Source organism: Heterodontus francisci, chromosome 35 (assembly GCF_036365525.1).
Source record: "Heterodontus francisci isolate sHetFra1 chromosome 35, sHetFra1.hap1, whole genome shotgun sequence".
Classification (NCBI taxonomy): Eukaryota; Metazoa; Chordata; class Chondrichthyes; order Heterodontiformes; family Heterodontidae; genus Heterodontus; species Heterodontus francisci.
In genome coordinates this window covers 35,750,133-35,766,877 of record NC_090405.1, presented here as the reverse complement: position 1 = coordinate 35,766,877, position 16,745 = coordinate 35,750,133, and positions in this window count along the sequence as shown.

Sequence of the window (16,745 nt, the reverse complement as noted above, 5' to 3'; positions counted from 1 at the left end):
TAAAAAGCTATTCTAGTCATGATCATGAAACCATTGTCAATTGTTGTAAAAACCCATCTCTTTCATTAATATCCTTTAGGGAAGGAAATCTGCTGTCCTTACCTGGTCTGGCCTATATGTGACTCCAGACCCACAGCAAGGTGGTTGACTCTTAACTGCCCTTTGAAATAGCCTGCAAGCCACTCAGTTGTATCAAACCGCTACAAAGTCTAAGAGAAGGAATGAAACTGGACAGACCACCTGGCATCGACCTGGGCACTGGAAACGACAACAGCAAGCCCAGCCCAGTTGACCCTGCAAAGTCCTCCTAACATCTGGGGACTTGTGCCAAACTAGTCGAGCAACAGCCTGACATAGTCATCATACTCATGGAATCAGATCTTGCAGACAATGTCCCAGACATCACCATCACCATCCCTGGGTACATCCTGTCCCACTGGCAGGACAGACCCACCAGAGGTGGTGACACAGGGGTATACAGACAGGAGGAAGTTGCCCTGGGAGTCCTCAACATTGACTACAGACCCTGTGAAGTCTCATGGCATCAGGTCAAACATGGGCAAGGAAACCTGCTGATTACCACCTACCGCCCCCACCCAGCCAATGAATCAGAGCTTCTCCATGTTAAACACCAATTGGAAGAAACACTGAGGGTAGTAAGGGCACAAAATGTACTCTGGGTGGGGGACGTCAATGTCCATCACCAAGAGTGGCTCGGTAGCACCACTACTGACCGAGCTGGCCGAGTACTAAAGGACATATATGCTAGAATTTGTCTGCAGCAGGTGCTGAGGGAAGCACCTACTTGACCTCATCCTCACCAATCTACTTTTTTTCCTGAAAATATACATTATTCTTAAAAATCTAAAAAAAAAACATTACAAACAGTTCAAAACAGCACCAGGTTGACATTCTGGGAAGTGCAAAGGAAATTAGTTTTCTTCCATATAGCAGTGAGTTGCCTCACAAGCCTTCCATTCCATTTTACCTGCCATGTACATTTTACAGCAAACCCATATTTGGTATATACAGCCCAAGGGGTTTCCCATGGGTCCAGCCCCTCGGTTCACTATGGCAGGAGGACCTTACACAGTGGTCTTTCCCCATTGAGCCTTTGCGGCGGCTGCCCCTAGCTTTAGTGAGTCCCTCAGAATGTAGTCCTGGACCTTGGAATGTGCCAGTCTGCAACACTCAGTCATGAACAACTCTTTGCACTGGAATACCAGCAAGTTTCGGGCAGACCAAAGAGCGCCCTTCACTGAATTGATGGTCCTCAAGCAGCAGTTGATGTTTATCTCGGTGTGTGTCCCTGGAAACAGCCCGTAGAGCACGGACTCCTGTGTTACAGAGCTGCTTGGGATGAATCTTGACAAAAACCACTTCATCTCTTTTCACACCTGCTCGCTAATCTACCTATCGCAGATGCATCTGTCCATGATAGTATTGGTAGGAATGACCACTGCATTGTCCTTGTGGAGAGGAAGTCCTGCCTTCACACTGAGGGTACCCACCAGCATGTTGTGTGGCACTACCATGCTAAGTGGGATAGATTTTGAACAGATCGAGCAATGCAAAATTGGGAATCCATGAGGCACTGTGGGCAGCAGCAGAGTTATATTCCAACACAATCTGTAACCTCATGACCTGGCATATCCTCCACTCTACCATTATCATCAAGCTGGGGGACCAACCCTGGTTCAATGAAGAGTGCAGGAGGGCATGCCAGGATCAGCATCAGGCATTCCTAAAAATGAGGTGTCAGCCTGGTGAAGCTACAACCCAGGAATACTTGCATGCTAAACAGCAGAGGCAGCATGCAATAGATAGAGCTAAGCGATCCTGTAACCAATGGATCAGATCTAAGCTCTGCAGTCCTGCCACATCCAGTTGAGTGCTGGAGGACAATTAAACAACTAACAGGAGGAGGTGTTTTTGCTTTATTCATTCATGGGATGCAGGCAATTCTGGCCAGGCCAGCATTTATTGCCCATCCCGAATTGCCCTTGAGAAGGTGGTGGTGAGCTGCCTTCTTGAACCGCTGCAGTCCATGTGGGGTAGGTACACCCACAGTGCTGTTAGGAAGGGAGTTCCAGGATTTTGACCCAGCGACAGTGAAGGAACGGCACAACATCGTGGGCCGAAGGGCCTGTACTGTGCTGTATTGTTCTATGTTCTATGTATATAGTTCCAAGTCAGGATGGTGTGTGACTTGGAGGGGAACTTGCAGGTGGTGGTGTTCCCAAGCATTTGCTGCCCTTGTCCTTCTAGTTGGTAGAGGTTGCAGGTTTGGAAGGTGCTGTCTGAGGAGCCTTGGTGCATTGCTGCAGTGCATCTTGTAGATGGTACACACTGCTGCCACTGTGCGTCGGTGGTGGAGGGAGTGAATGTTTGTAGATGGGGTGCCAATCAAGCGGGCTGCTTTGCCTGGATGGTGTCGAGCTTCTTGAGTGTTGTTGGAGCTGCACCCATCCAGGCCAGTGGACAGTATTCCATCACACTCCTGACTTGTGCCTTGTAGATGATGGACAAACTTTGGGGAGTCAGGAGGTGAGTTACTCGCCTCAGGATTCCTAGCCTATGACCTGCTCTTGTAGCCATGGTATTTATATGGCTACTCCAGTTCAGGTTCTGGTCAATGTTAGTCCCTCGGATGTTGATAGTGGGGGATTCAGCGATGGTAATGCTGTTGAATGTCAAGGGGAGTTGGTTAGATTCTCTCTTGTTGGAGATGGTCATTGCCTGGCACTTGTGTGGCACAAATGTTACTTACCACTTATCAGCCCAAGCCTGAATATTGTCCAAGTCCTGCTGCATTTCTACACGGACTGCTTCAGTATCTGAGGAGTCACAAATGGTGCTGAACATTGTGCAATCATCAGTGAACATCCCCACTTCTCACCTTGTGATTGAAGGAAGGTCATTGATGAAGCAGCTGAAGATGGTTGGGCCTGGGACACTACCCTGAGGAACACCTGCAGCGATGTCCTGGAGCTCAGATGATTGACCTCCAACAACCACAACCATCTTCCTTTGCGCTAGATATGACTCCAGCCAGCAGAGGGTTTTCCCCCTGATTCCCATTGACCTCAGTTTTACTAGGGCTCCTTGATGCCATTTGTCTCCACAAATATCCCCCTCCTTGATGGAGGAGCCCAGCACATCAGTGCAAAAGATAAGGCTGAAGCATTTGCATCCATCTTCAGCCAGAAGTGCCGAGTGGATGATCCATCTCTGCCTCCTCCTGAGATCCCCAGCATCACAGATGCCAGTCTTCAGCTGATCTGCTTCACTCCACATGATATCAAGAAATGGCTAAAGGCACTGGATACCACAAAGGCTTTGGGCACTGACAACATTCCTGCTGTAGAACTGAAGATGTATGCTCCAGAACTAGCTGCGCCCCTAGCCAAGCTGTTCCAGTACAGCTACAACACTAGCATCTGCCCGGCAATGTGGAAAATTGCCCAAGTATGCCCTGTGCACAAAAAGCAGGACAAATCCAACCCAGCCAATTACCGCCCTATCAGTCTACTCTCAATCATCAATAAAGTGATGGAAGGGATCGTCGACAGTGCTATCAAGCGGCACTTGCTTCGCAATAACCTGCTCAGTGACACTCAGTTTGGTTTCTGCCAGGGCCACTCAGCTCCTGACCTCATGACAGCCTTGGTTCAACCATGGACAAAAGAGCTGAACTCCAGAGGTGAGGTGAGAGTGACTGCCCTTGACATCAAGGTAGCATTTGACCGAGTATGGCATCAAGGAGCCCTAGCAAAACTGGAGTCATTGGGAATCAGGGGCAAACTCTCCACTGGTTGGAGTCATACCTAGCTCAACGGAAGACAATCATCTCAGTCCCAGGACATCACTGCAGGAGAGCCTCAGGGTAGTGTCCTAGACCCAACTATCTTCAGCTGCTTCATCAATGACCTTCTTTCCATCATAAGGTCAGAAGTGGGGATGTTCGCTGATGATTGCACAATGTTCAGCACCATTCATGACTCCTCAGATACTGAAGCAGCACATATCCATATGCAACAAGACCTGGACAACATCCAGGCTTGGGCTGATAAGTAGCAAGTAACATTTGCACCACACAAGTGCCAGGCAATGACCATCTCCAACAAGAAAGAATCTAACCATCACCCCTTGACATTCAATGACATTAGCATCACTGAATCCCCCACTATCAACATCCTGGGGGTCACCATTGACCAGAAACTGAACTGGACCAGCCATATAAATGCTGTGGCTACAAGAGCAGGTCAGAGGCTGGGAATTCTGCAGCATTCTCCTCCTGACTCCCCAATGCCTGTCCACCATCTACAAGGCTCAAGTCAGGAGTTTGGTGGAATACTCTCTACTTGCCTGGAAGGTAGCAGCTCCAACAACACTCAAGAAGCTCGACACCATCCAGAACAAAGCAGCCCACTTGATCGGGACGCAATCCACCACCTTCAACATCCACTCCCTCTGCCACCGATGCACAGTGGCAGCAGTGTGTACCATCTACAAGATGCACTGCAGCAACTCACCAAGACTCCTTCGACACTACCTTTCAAACCTGTGACTTTTACCCCCTAGAAGGATAAGGGTAGCAGATGCATGGAAGCACCACCACCTGCAAGTTCCCCTCCAAGGCACACGCCATCCTGACTTATAATTCCATCGTCGTTCCTTCACTGTCAATATCCTGGAATTCACTCCCTAACAGCACTGCTGGTGTATCACCATCCCAAGGACTGCAGCAGTTCAAGAAGGCATCCCAAGTTGTGCTGCAAGCAGTAACAGTCAACCTGTTGGGGGGGGACTGGAGTCACATGTAGGCCAGACTTTGTAGAGATGGCAGGTTTCACTTCCTGAAGGACATTAGTGAACAAGTTTTTTTTTTATTATCTTGCAGTTTTCAAGGTCATTTTATGCTGCCAACCCACAGTCTTACCAGATTTTTTGGGCTGAACTTTTAGGCCCTGATGGGGGTGGGCACGGAGTTTCACGCCGCCAGCCAGTGTGCCGGTTCCCCGGCTCCATCCTGCCCCCAGGCCATTTTCCCAGAGGCGGGATGGGAGGGGACGGTCAGCCTACCAGCCTTCAAGCAGCGGGTAGCCAATTCATGTTGAAGGACTATTAAGGCCTATTGTCGGAGGCCAACTGCCATTTTCCAGTCAGTCTTAAGGACTCGGGAGGGGTCAGGGAACAGCGTAGCTGCCTGGAGGTGGTGTGGGGGGTGGGTATCCAGAACCCCAGGCAGGCTTGGTCTTCCCTTTTTACCTAGCTTCAATGGTGGCCTGGCTGCTGAGGCCATTTTTTAATTTAAAGTTTAAACAGGTGGAGAGAGGGCATCTCCATTTTGGGGCACCCTCTCATTTACTTACCTGAAAGGGCAGACTGCTGCTTTTTCAGTGCTGCAGGGTCTCCTGTTGGCCCTCCAGCTTCAAGAGCCTGCCTGCTGTCCTTAATCGGACAGCAAGCCCACCCTCTGGCCATTAATTGGTGAAGTTGGGGAAAATTACAGTCAGCTGACTGTGTTTCTCGTTTTACTGTTATGATGGAGTTCTGAAGCCCGGGGGGAAATCCAATTTGTTCAAACTATGGCCTCTTTTAACACTGTGATGTTTTTCGGGACGACTGCTGTAAGATCTCCCACTCGCACTATCAGAGACACTTTCTCCAGTACGTGATCGTTTCTTTACACATTTCTTCACTTCCAAACCCAGTATTAGAACTTGCACTGCGCTTTGTTACTCTTCACTCTTTCACTCCATAAACTTGGCTTCTTGGTCATCATCTTGAATGTTCAACCAATATTTAAACTTCTCAGTAAATTTTCCTGTACGTCCCACAATTGTCGCATCCCTCCATTTATTAGACCCCTCTGGAATATTTGTCAGCAGAGTACCTACTCGGGGCAACTGGCCTTTGGATGCGATAGCTCTTTCCCAAGCATCATGATTGGTTACATTACTATCCAACTCTTGATCTACCATATTCTGTTCCTTAGGATCTTCATCACATGAGTATTTGAGGTACAAGGTGTCTCATTTCCCTCTATCAACTGCTCAGATTCTAAGATTTTGTAATCAACCAATTAGTCATGAGGAATGAACATTAACAGTTTCTTTTCCATGCTTGATAACTACTGTTTTATCATAACGACTATTCCCTTACCAGGGTCCTTCCATTCCCCATGACCCTGTCTTTTATAATACATCAAATCACCTGAATTAAATTCCCCCTCAGATGGCCTTATACGATGCCTCAGCTCTGCGAATTTTCTGAGAAACCTCAGCCTTGATGAAAGCCCATCTACCTGCATGTAAAGCATTCAAATGCACAGAAAAAATGGAACTAATTGTAGTACCTTCTAGAGCAGGAGGACTGTTGTACAGTACAGTATGGGATTTTGCCCATTGACCAGTTGATAAGGATTATATCTCCCAACCATCTGAAGCAAATTCTTTGCATGAACCGCCCATGCAGTTTGGTCAGCTAAGATTTGAGCTGCAGTATTCATAACCATAACGTTCATGTTTTCACATCTGTCTCTGAACTCGTCATTTGCATCTTCCCCTCCTTTATCAGTCAGAAACTTAGCTGGTGCCCTAAGTCCAGTCCCTATCCATTTCTGCATGATCTTATTTATAATCACCTCTTTGTGCTTGCTATGTATTGTAGAAAGACTAAATCTCGTTGCTAGGTCCATAAAATGTAGAATGAAAATATTCCTGTCTTTATCCCATACCTTTAAATCCATGGCAACTACCTCATTAAAGTCACATGCCAATGGAAGACTTACAATAGGACATGATGGCATCCTCCAATACTTTTTACAGATTTCACACTTTTCACCAATCTCTTCTATTATCTTTGTCTACTCCTCATCAATCACACCTGCATCCTTTAGCAGGGTTTTTAATCTTTGACAAGAAGGGTGAGAAAATTGTCTGTAACTTTAAGACAATTTGCTTTTTATCTCTCTGATTCTTATCACCTGGTGCCATTAATACTTCTCTAACACTGTGACTAGAAACATCAGGTTTTGTTAAGGGGATACAATAATGCCCTGACTGGGTAAACTGCAAATTCACTGACTTTCCAAAAATGATTGCTTATCATGCTCCATATCAAGTTTCATTTCTACCTTTTTCATTGAAGATCTACTCAACAGTAAAGGTATCTCACTAGAGACTACATTAGTACTGATAAAGTGGCTTACTCCAACTATTTTACATGGAATTACTACTCTCTTCAGTGACTTCAATGTGTTGTCATCACCAAGCCTAAAGCTGGTAATACTTTTATACTCCTTAACCTTGCGTCAATCCTCACTACTGAGTGAATCTAGATAACATTGTAACCAATCTGTTCCACATACTGTCGATAGGCAAGCACAGCACAGTTGAATGAATCCGCAACAAACACTCCTTGTGACTCATACAATTTGTTCAGATTCATCAGTATCTTCATCTTCTGCCTCAGAATTCTCTGTGTCATAGGTTATTTCGAGGACTGTGCCTCTCTGCTTTGACAGTTCATCGCATAATGATACTTTGAGTCACACCTGAAGTACCTATTAACTGTTCTTTGGGCATTCCTGGGATTCATCCGCCTATGATTGCTGTTCCAATTTTGCCTTCCACTGTAATAGTCAGACCTGCTAAAGGTGCTTTCATCATCATTCCTCTTGTCTTTAACTCTTCCATTGTACTTATGCCTGTGTCCAGTATTTGGACCGTTACAAAATCCAGTAATCATTTGAGTCCTCCATTCTTCGTGTCACATCGAATGCCCTGTTTGCTCTTCCAGGGCTGCAGGATATGACTGTTCCCTCAGGAATTTTTTTTAAGGCAGCAGACATCTGACCTAACAAAGAGTCTTTTTCCAAGAATCAAACCCCAGTTAGAATCTCGACCCTGTCCATGCGCGACACCCTAACACAATCTAGCAATTTAAATGCTATCACAGGGATCTCCAAATTGAACTTCTTCAACCTTCTATGCAGTGTGTTAAAGTCCATAATGTATTCCTCCATTAAATAACCATCTGTTTTGGAAATCTATCAAAGTCTGACCATACCTCATACACATTCAATAAGTCATCTTTCATCCAAGGATTCTAACAGAAGATTCGAACCTTCATCAGTATCCAACTGATGAGCATCCAGTTCACAAAACACTTTACTACTGATTTTACTTTTGATAGGATGTGACAATACTAAGGCCATACCTTGTTTCCTCTTTGGTAGGGATATAACCTGTGTCCACATATCCACTACATTCTTTCACTGGTCATGTGGTTCCGAATCAGAACATTGGAGGGTAATCATATCCTGACAATTTGCACTTGCTTTCTGCCTTATTTTCCACAATAGCCAGGAATTTTTAGTTTTCTATGAAAAAAAGTCTTAGTTTCCAACCTTCAGCTTTAGGCAATCATCCTCTGCTGCCATGTTAAATTCCAGAAAGCTTATTGTAGAAGGATGATGCTGGAGCCTATCTTTACTCAATTTCACAATTATTGTACAGAGTAAAAAGGATTACAAGTCGCCCCTCACTCAAAAACCTCCACCAATCTCAGTAAGTATCTGCTTATAAGTGCTCATACCCAATTAGCACCCTCCATCTGCACATAATTAAACAATTGATACACTGTTAACACACTGAAAATATCATAACTGTAATATTTTTGATCTGTTAAATATTACTCTTCAAGTTACATTTCACTAGATCAAACATATATGTACCAGGTACTAGTAACATGTCAACCTAGATTGTGACTGCACTGTAATATTTTACAAACTTGATAGCCAAAAATCAGTCTAAATATTACTTTACAAAGAACCAAAGTTAGTTCAGTAGCTTATCTCAGTTATGCATTTTTCACTCATGTAAATTAAGTGTGTCTATACTGCATCCAAGTTACTTTTTATCATGGAAACTTTTGTATACCAGATTTTTCTGTGTGTGTGTGTGTATTTTCATTCCAACCCTGAGTGAGGGTGTTGTAATGGTGCTTTAAGAACAACTACTTCTAAAAATTAGATGCAATATCCCTCTGTGAATAATAAAATACACATTAGTTCCTGTTCATTAAGTTCTCAATCAGGTCATAGGATTAATAGCACTCAAAAACTAGACAATTAAACTGTCAAACATGAATAACAAGTGAGAAACTGAAATCTGGAATAAATATGCTGGAAATACACAACATATTCCTGAGGTTCTGTAAAGAGACAAGAAAGGTTAATGTTTTGATGGAAACCTAGGGTTAGATTCTGAGTACGCAATAGGATAACTGGGTGATAGTGAGTTGGCTTTCTGATGTTATATTTCCATTGCCCCTTGGGTTTTTGGACTCTCTTTAGCCGTGTTATCTCACTTCTGAGTGCCACTTCGAGGCTTAGGGTGTATGATACAGACAGCTGCTTCCCTCTACAATGCTGCACTCAGAACAGAGGTTGCCGAGTCCTGGGATGCACCCCTGCCAGTCTGCATCTCGAGGCTTGGATCCTGAGCAACTTGTTTCTGCATCCTTAGCCCCACTTGTACGGGTACCTGAGGGGAGCCTGTCTAGTTTGATCATTCTTCATCTAAAGTATCTAATTCACCTGGCTCTCTGGGTTAGTGAGTGCTAGTGGTGGGGTGGGACAGCATGAGGCCTCAAACTGCAGTACCTTCAGGCGTTCATTCTCTGTTCAAGCTTATGTCTGTTCTGTGGAGATAAAAAGAATCATTTTAAGGTTATTGCCCTTATCTGGTTCCACACACAAGTAGCAAGATATAGGATGAATGTGAAGTTTCTTTCATTACAGTGCATCATTCTGCCCAGAATGGACTCACTGTGACTGTAGGTGCTCTAACTTTACTACCCCTCATTCCCTGAGATGAATTGGTACCCAGGATCTGTATAACTTCTTCCTCATGGAATGCCCACTGGTCCTCTTGTCTGTTGGACAAGGAGGATATTTTCAATTCTGTATTACATTCATTTATTGATACAGCACTGAAACAGGCCCTTCAGCCCACCGAGTCTGTGCCGACCAACAACCACCCATTTATACTAATCCTACATTAACCCCATCTTCTCTACCACATCCCCACCATTCTCCTACCACCTACCCACACTAGGGGCAATTTACAATGGCCAATTTACCTATCAACCTGCAAGTCTTTGGCTGGGGGAGGAAACCGCAGCACCCAGCAGAAACCCACACAGACACAGGGAGAACTTGCAAACTCCCCACAGGCAGTACCCAGAACTGAACCCGGGTTGCTGGAGCTGCGGTGCTAACCACTGCACCACTGTGCCGCCCATTCTTCCTTTATCACTTATGTAATCTTTCACCTCTTGAAGTGGTAGAATGTGAAGTGACGGAGGGACCTGGGGGTACATGTGCTTAGATCTTTGAGGGTGGCAGGATATATTGAGAGTAGTTAGCAAAGCATATGGGATCTTGGGCTTCGTAAATAGACATATTAAGTACAAAGGCAAGGAAATTATGCTGAACCTTTATAAAGCTTTAGTTAGGCCCCAACTAGAGTATTGCATCCAGGTCTGCTCACCACACTTTAAATAGGATGTGAGGGTCCTTGAGAGGGTGCAGAGGAGACTTTTTTTTCATTCATTCATGGGATGTGGGTGTCACTGGCTAGGCCAGCATTTATTGCCCATCTCTAACTGCCCTTGAGAAGGTGGTGGTGAACTGCCTTCTTGAACCGTTGCAGTCCATGTGGGGTAGGTACACCCACAGTGCTGTTAGATTTACCAAAATGGTTCCAGGGATGGGAGATTTTAGCTACAGGGTGAGTTTGGGGAAGCTGGGGTTGATCTCCTTGGAGTAAAGGAGATTGAGGAATATAAGATTATGACGAATTTGAATAGGGTAGACAAAGAGCTGTTCCAATTAGCTGATAGTACAAGGACTAGGGAACACAGATTTAAGGTTTTGGGCAAGAGATGCAGGAGGATTATGAGGAAGAACTTTTTTATGCTGTGAGTGGTAATGACTTGGAACTCCGTGTCTACGAGGGTGGTGGAAGTGGAGACGATCAATGATTTCAAAAGGAAATTGAATGGGCACTTGAGGGAAATAAACTTGCAGGGCTATGGGGTTAGAATGGAGGAATGGGGTTGACTAGATTGTTCCACAGACAGCTGGCACAGACTTGATGGGCTGAATGGCCTCCTTCTTTGCCAAAATGACTCTATAGGGACTCTGAGAAGATGTGTGTGTATATCATAACTGGGAGAGTAATTTGGAGGGATTCAGGCGATAAATCTACCTGTTCATTTCTTGCTCACAGTCACACCCAAAGGGTAGAGCCTGAACACCTATGATATGCAGTACATTTTTGTCTTTGCTTCCAGAGCATCTACCTTTGCCACCCTCGTCAGGCCATTGAACCCTTCTTTATCGTATAGTGTCCTAATGATCAAGGAGGCTGCCACTTCCTTCCAGATTGCTGTTGCAGATTAATTTGCATTGATTGCTCTTTAATCCAAAAAAAAGTTCATCACATTTAAGAGATACTGTAACTCACTGGTATGTAAAATTAGTTCTTCTCTTCCTCTCACTTTCTTTCATGTCTAATTCAGGAATGTGGACACTCACCTTTTAAGTGCATACTGCCTTTAAATGACGACTCCACCTATCAACCCGCTGTCCTCCTCCCCCTACATTTTGTGGGCCCTTCGTGGATCCTGACTATATCCTGGCCAGTTTTATCCAAATGAGCTGACTCCAGAAATTTCAAAGGGGTCAGCTTCCTCGACAACACTCAAGTGCTTCCCCAATCATGACACTCGGAATTTTGAGGCCAGTGTTTTAAACAATAGATCTGAGCATCCATTCTTATACCTTTTACTACAATGAAACACTAAGGTAACATGTCATTTGTATATTCCTAATTAAAACGTTCTGTTCCCAAACTTGTACTAGAGTCAGTAATCTCCCGCTGTGTGTCACCTCTGGCTAATGGAGGCTGCAGTGCTTTCTGGTCAATCAACAAACAAAATTGGCACTTAACTACCCTTCTTAGCCATAATTTTATGAGCCAATTTAAACTTAATTAAGGGACTTAGTCAAGTATTCTACCAGAAGCAACTGGTACTTGCCAGCCCTGGTATTGTTTTTATAACCTCTGTTTTGTAACTCATGTTGCATTTATATTGCCACTTTGTGACTTCAGTGTTAAATAAATCAGCAATGTAAACAAGGTGGGGTTGCTGACTCAGAGGAGCTAGTTTTGACCAGTGCCTGCAGAGGCAACTCCACCTTCAATGTCATTATAACCAGATGGTGGAGTCGTGATCAGAGGCCATGTGATCTGGTCTCTGACACATTGAGCAGCTGTACCTATTTGTATGAATCAACAAAACATTTTGCAGTCTGGAAGCTCATGTATGTGTAGTTAATTAAATATGACTCTTAGTCTATGTAAACTGCATTGACACAAGAAGTGGAGACACAGCACTGCACACCTGATTCATACGAACATACGAATTAGGAGCAGGAGTAGATCACTAGGCCCCTTGAGCCTGCTCCACCATTCGATAAGAACATGACTGATCAGATTGTAACTTCGACTCCACATCCCCATCTACCCTGGATAACCTTTCAGCCTCTTGCTTATCAAGAATCTATCTACCTCCCTACACCATGAGCTTTTATTTTCTGCAACAACCTTATCAAATGCCTTCTGGAAATTTAAGTACAGTACATCCACTGGTTCCCCTTTATCCACAGCACATTTACTTCAAAGCACTCCAATAAATTGGTTAAACATGATTTCCCTTTCACAAAACCATGTTGACTCTGCCTGATTACCTTGAATGTTTCAAAGCGTCCTGCTATAATGTCTTTAATAATGGCTTCTAACATTTTCCCTAAGACAGATGTTAAGCTAACTGGCCTGTAGTTTCCTGCTTTCTGTCTCCCTCCCTCTTTGAGTAAAGGAATTACATTCACTATTTTCCAATTTAAAGGAACCTTCCCTGAATCTAAGGAATTTTGGAAAATTAAAACCAATGCATCAACTATCTCACTAGCCACTACCTTTAGGACCCAAGGATGAAGTCCATATGACCATATGAATTAGGAGCAGAGGTAGGCCATTTAGCCCGTCGCGCCTGCTCTGCCATTTAATAAGATCATGGCTGATATGTTTCTGTCTCGAATTCCACACTTCCATCTACTCCCGATAATCTTTCCCTTGCCTAACAAGAATCTATCTACCTCCATCTTAACAATAGTCAATGACCCCGCCTCCACCACCTTCTGAGGCAGAGAATTCTAAAGTCGCACAACCCTCAGAGAAAAACTTTCTCCTCGTCTCTGCCCTAAAAGGGCGACCCCTAATTTTCAAACAGTGCCCCCTATTCTTGACTTACCCACAAGAGGAAACATCCCCTCCATGTTCACCGTGTCAAGATCGTTCAGGATCTTATATACTTCAATCAAGTCTCCCCTCGTTCTTCAAGCCCAGTCTGTCCAACCTTTCCTCATAAGATAACCCGCTCATTCCAGGTATCAATCTAGTAAACCTCCTCTGAACCACCTCCAAAACATTTACATCCTTCCTTAAATAAGGAGACCAAAACTGCACACAGTATTCGAGATGTGGTCTCACCAATGCCCTCTATAACTGAAGAATAACATCCTTAGTTTTATTTTTCAATCCTCTCATAATAAAGGATACCATACCATTAGCTTTCTTTATTACTTGCTGTACCTGCATACTAACTTTTTGTGACTCATGCACTAGAACACCTTGATCACTCTTCACCTCAGAATTCTGCAGTCATCCCCATTTAAGAAATATTCAGCTTTTTTATTCTTCCTGCCAAAGTGAATGACTTCACATTTTCCCACGTTATACTCCATCTGCCAGATTTTTGTCTACTCATTCAACATATCAGTCTGCAACTTCCTTATGTCCTCTTCACAACATACTTTCCAACCTATCTTTGTGTCATCTGCAAATTTAGCTACCATGCCATTGCTCCCCTCATCTAAGTCATTGATATAAATTATAAAAAGGCCTCAGCACAGACCCCTGCAGGACTCCACCTGTCACATCCTGCCACTCAGAAAAGTCCATCAGGACCCAGGGACTTGTGAGTCCGCAGTTCCAGTTCTTGAAGAGAAAAGCTCCCTTTTGAGATAAAGATTCTTTGATGGCTGCACACCTACTGGAAAGATATTGTAAATTAATCTTACTGTTAAACTTTCTGTCTAAATGAGTTCACTGGATCTCTAAATATGATGTAACCCAATATTAAAACACTGAGCAGACATCTTGGGTATTTCCCCAACACAGCTAGAGGTGCAGTCGTGTGGCTACCTCCAACACACAACACTGCCCCGACCCCCTAACTGAGCCCCCTGGCTTCATGGGAGCCCGACCGATAGTCCCCGGCAAGGCCCTAAAAACTTACCTTAATTCTGGGGCCATCCTTTATCTTCCTTGAGATGGCTGGGTGTAGTCCCAGCAGTGGTCACCATTCCCGCAGTTTAGCCGTCAGCTCCATTAGGCAGGACTTCCTGCCTCAAGGTGGCAGTCCCGCCCAAGACCAATTAAGGGCCTGGGGAGTGAAAAATCCCAGTGTGGCTCCCCAGGCTCGCCACCGACCTTTCGGCCAGTGGATGGGGCCCCTCGCCCAACAAAAAATTCCCGCTCTTGCCCTCTAATGCCCTGCCTCTACAATCCCACCATTATTTGCCCAACACATTTATCCTGATGGCACATTATCTTCCCACGTCAATTGGAAAGTGAACAGCTTCTTCACAGCTCAATTGGATGATTCTTGACAGTCAAACAGCCCTTCATCACCCACTCCTATATTATGATAACCAATAAACAACTGTGTTGAAAGAAAATGAAAAAGCCACACTTTTTTTAATGTTCATATGAATTTTCTCCTGGTTACTCTGTGTCCTGGAGATGAATATTCAATTCCAGGAGACTCCAGAACAATCTTGGAGGTTTGACAACTCTAATGGGATCTCGTGAGAAATGTGACTTTGCTGGTTTCGGTAATTTGACACCAAATTAATAACTTTTACCAAACATTTCTTTTGAAACTTCAAATCTAGACTGGCTTAGAATGATTTTTCCACTCTTCAGAAGATTTTTCAAATACATTCTATCGGCAGGGAATTTCCGATTGTGTTTGTCAAGTGTCATGCTTCAAACTACACTTTACAAACATACAAATTTGACGGGCAGGAATAAAGATGGCTGGTTTAACAAGCCTGCTCCTATACCATGATGGTCAGATCATTATAGCTAAAAACATCCCCCCTTTCCCTCTGCAGCCATGTCATTTCCGGGGAGAGAAAAAAACCCAAAGCCAATAAGGCAAAAAATTCTTCTCAACACCCTCAGGCAATCAAAAGCACTCCAGATCACAAGGACCATGTATTATCTACAATGACACATATGATGCTATCTCTGCCTCAGTGAGGAATCAGCCCCCGTCCCCACTATGAAGGCGATGCAGAGTGTCAGCACCCACCACACTGGCTGGTAACACATTCCAGAGGCTGACTACTCTCTAGGAAAAGAAGGACCACCCAATATCTACTCTATTGCTACCCTTATATAGTTTAAACTGGTCCGCTACAATCTGTTAAACTGAAATAATTTATCAATAAGGGCAATTTACAGCCCTTTAATTATTGTAACGACCAGGTGAGAAAGAGGTCTAGGGTTCCCTTTCAGCCTTCACCTGGTCTTAATGTAACAGGGTTTAATTTTAAACACAGTGTTTTTAGCTCCCCCTTGGTGAATCCTTGTTCACCACTTTCCAGTTATAAGGCAAAGAAACCAGCACAAACAGGACTTCTTAGATTTAAAGAAGAAATGTTAAAATTTATTAAACTTAAACTCTAACTCGGTTGATGCCTACAGATACACAACGTGCCCATGCTAGCATGCATACATGATACACACATGCAAATAGAGACAGAAAAGAGCAGAAGAAAAATAAGGTGGAAAAGTTTGAGGCAATAGCTGAAGAGTTGTTGTTATGGGACAGTAGAGTCCTTGATTGCTTTTCATTGGGGCCCAGTATTCTTCTTAAACCTTGTTCATTGTAGGAGACTTTTCTCTCTTGGGGTTCATATGTCTTCAGTGGGTTTTGGAGTTCCATGAGAAAGAGATAGAGGCAGACAGGAGAGGCTGTGGCGAGCCAGCTAGGAGAGGTCTTTTCAATCCAAGAGCAAACAGCTTTCTGCAGACACTCAGTTCAAACTGTCCAATTTAGAATAAATACCCAGACTGCCAAGCAGGTTAGTCATGTGACTAACTAGTTTGACCACGTCTGTTTGTGGATTGTATTGGAGCAGGGGATAGCTCCTTTGTTCCAAGCACGGTCTGTTAATATGTAAAAATGTCTTTCCAGCCAGGGGCCTGGCAACCCCTTGTCACAGGTCTTCTCTTCCCAGCAACAATTTGAAAATTAGTGTCCATGTGGTGAAATTAATACGCCTCATTCTTGGCAGGTGGGGGCCTGTATGACATTATTTTAGTTTTAGTTTTAGTTTTAGAGATACAGCACTGAAACAGGCCCTTCGGCCCACCGAGTCTGTGCCGACCATCAACCACCCATTTATACTAATCCTACACTAATCCCATATCCCCACCTGTCCCTATATTTCCCTACCACCTACCTATACTAGGGGCAATTTATAATGGCCAATTAACCTATCAACCTGCAAGTCTTTGGCATGTGGGAGGAAACCG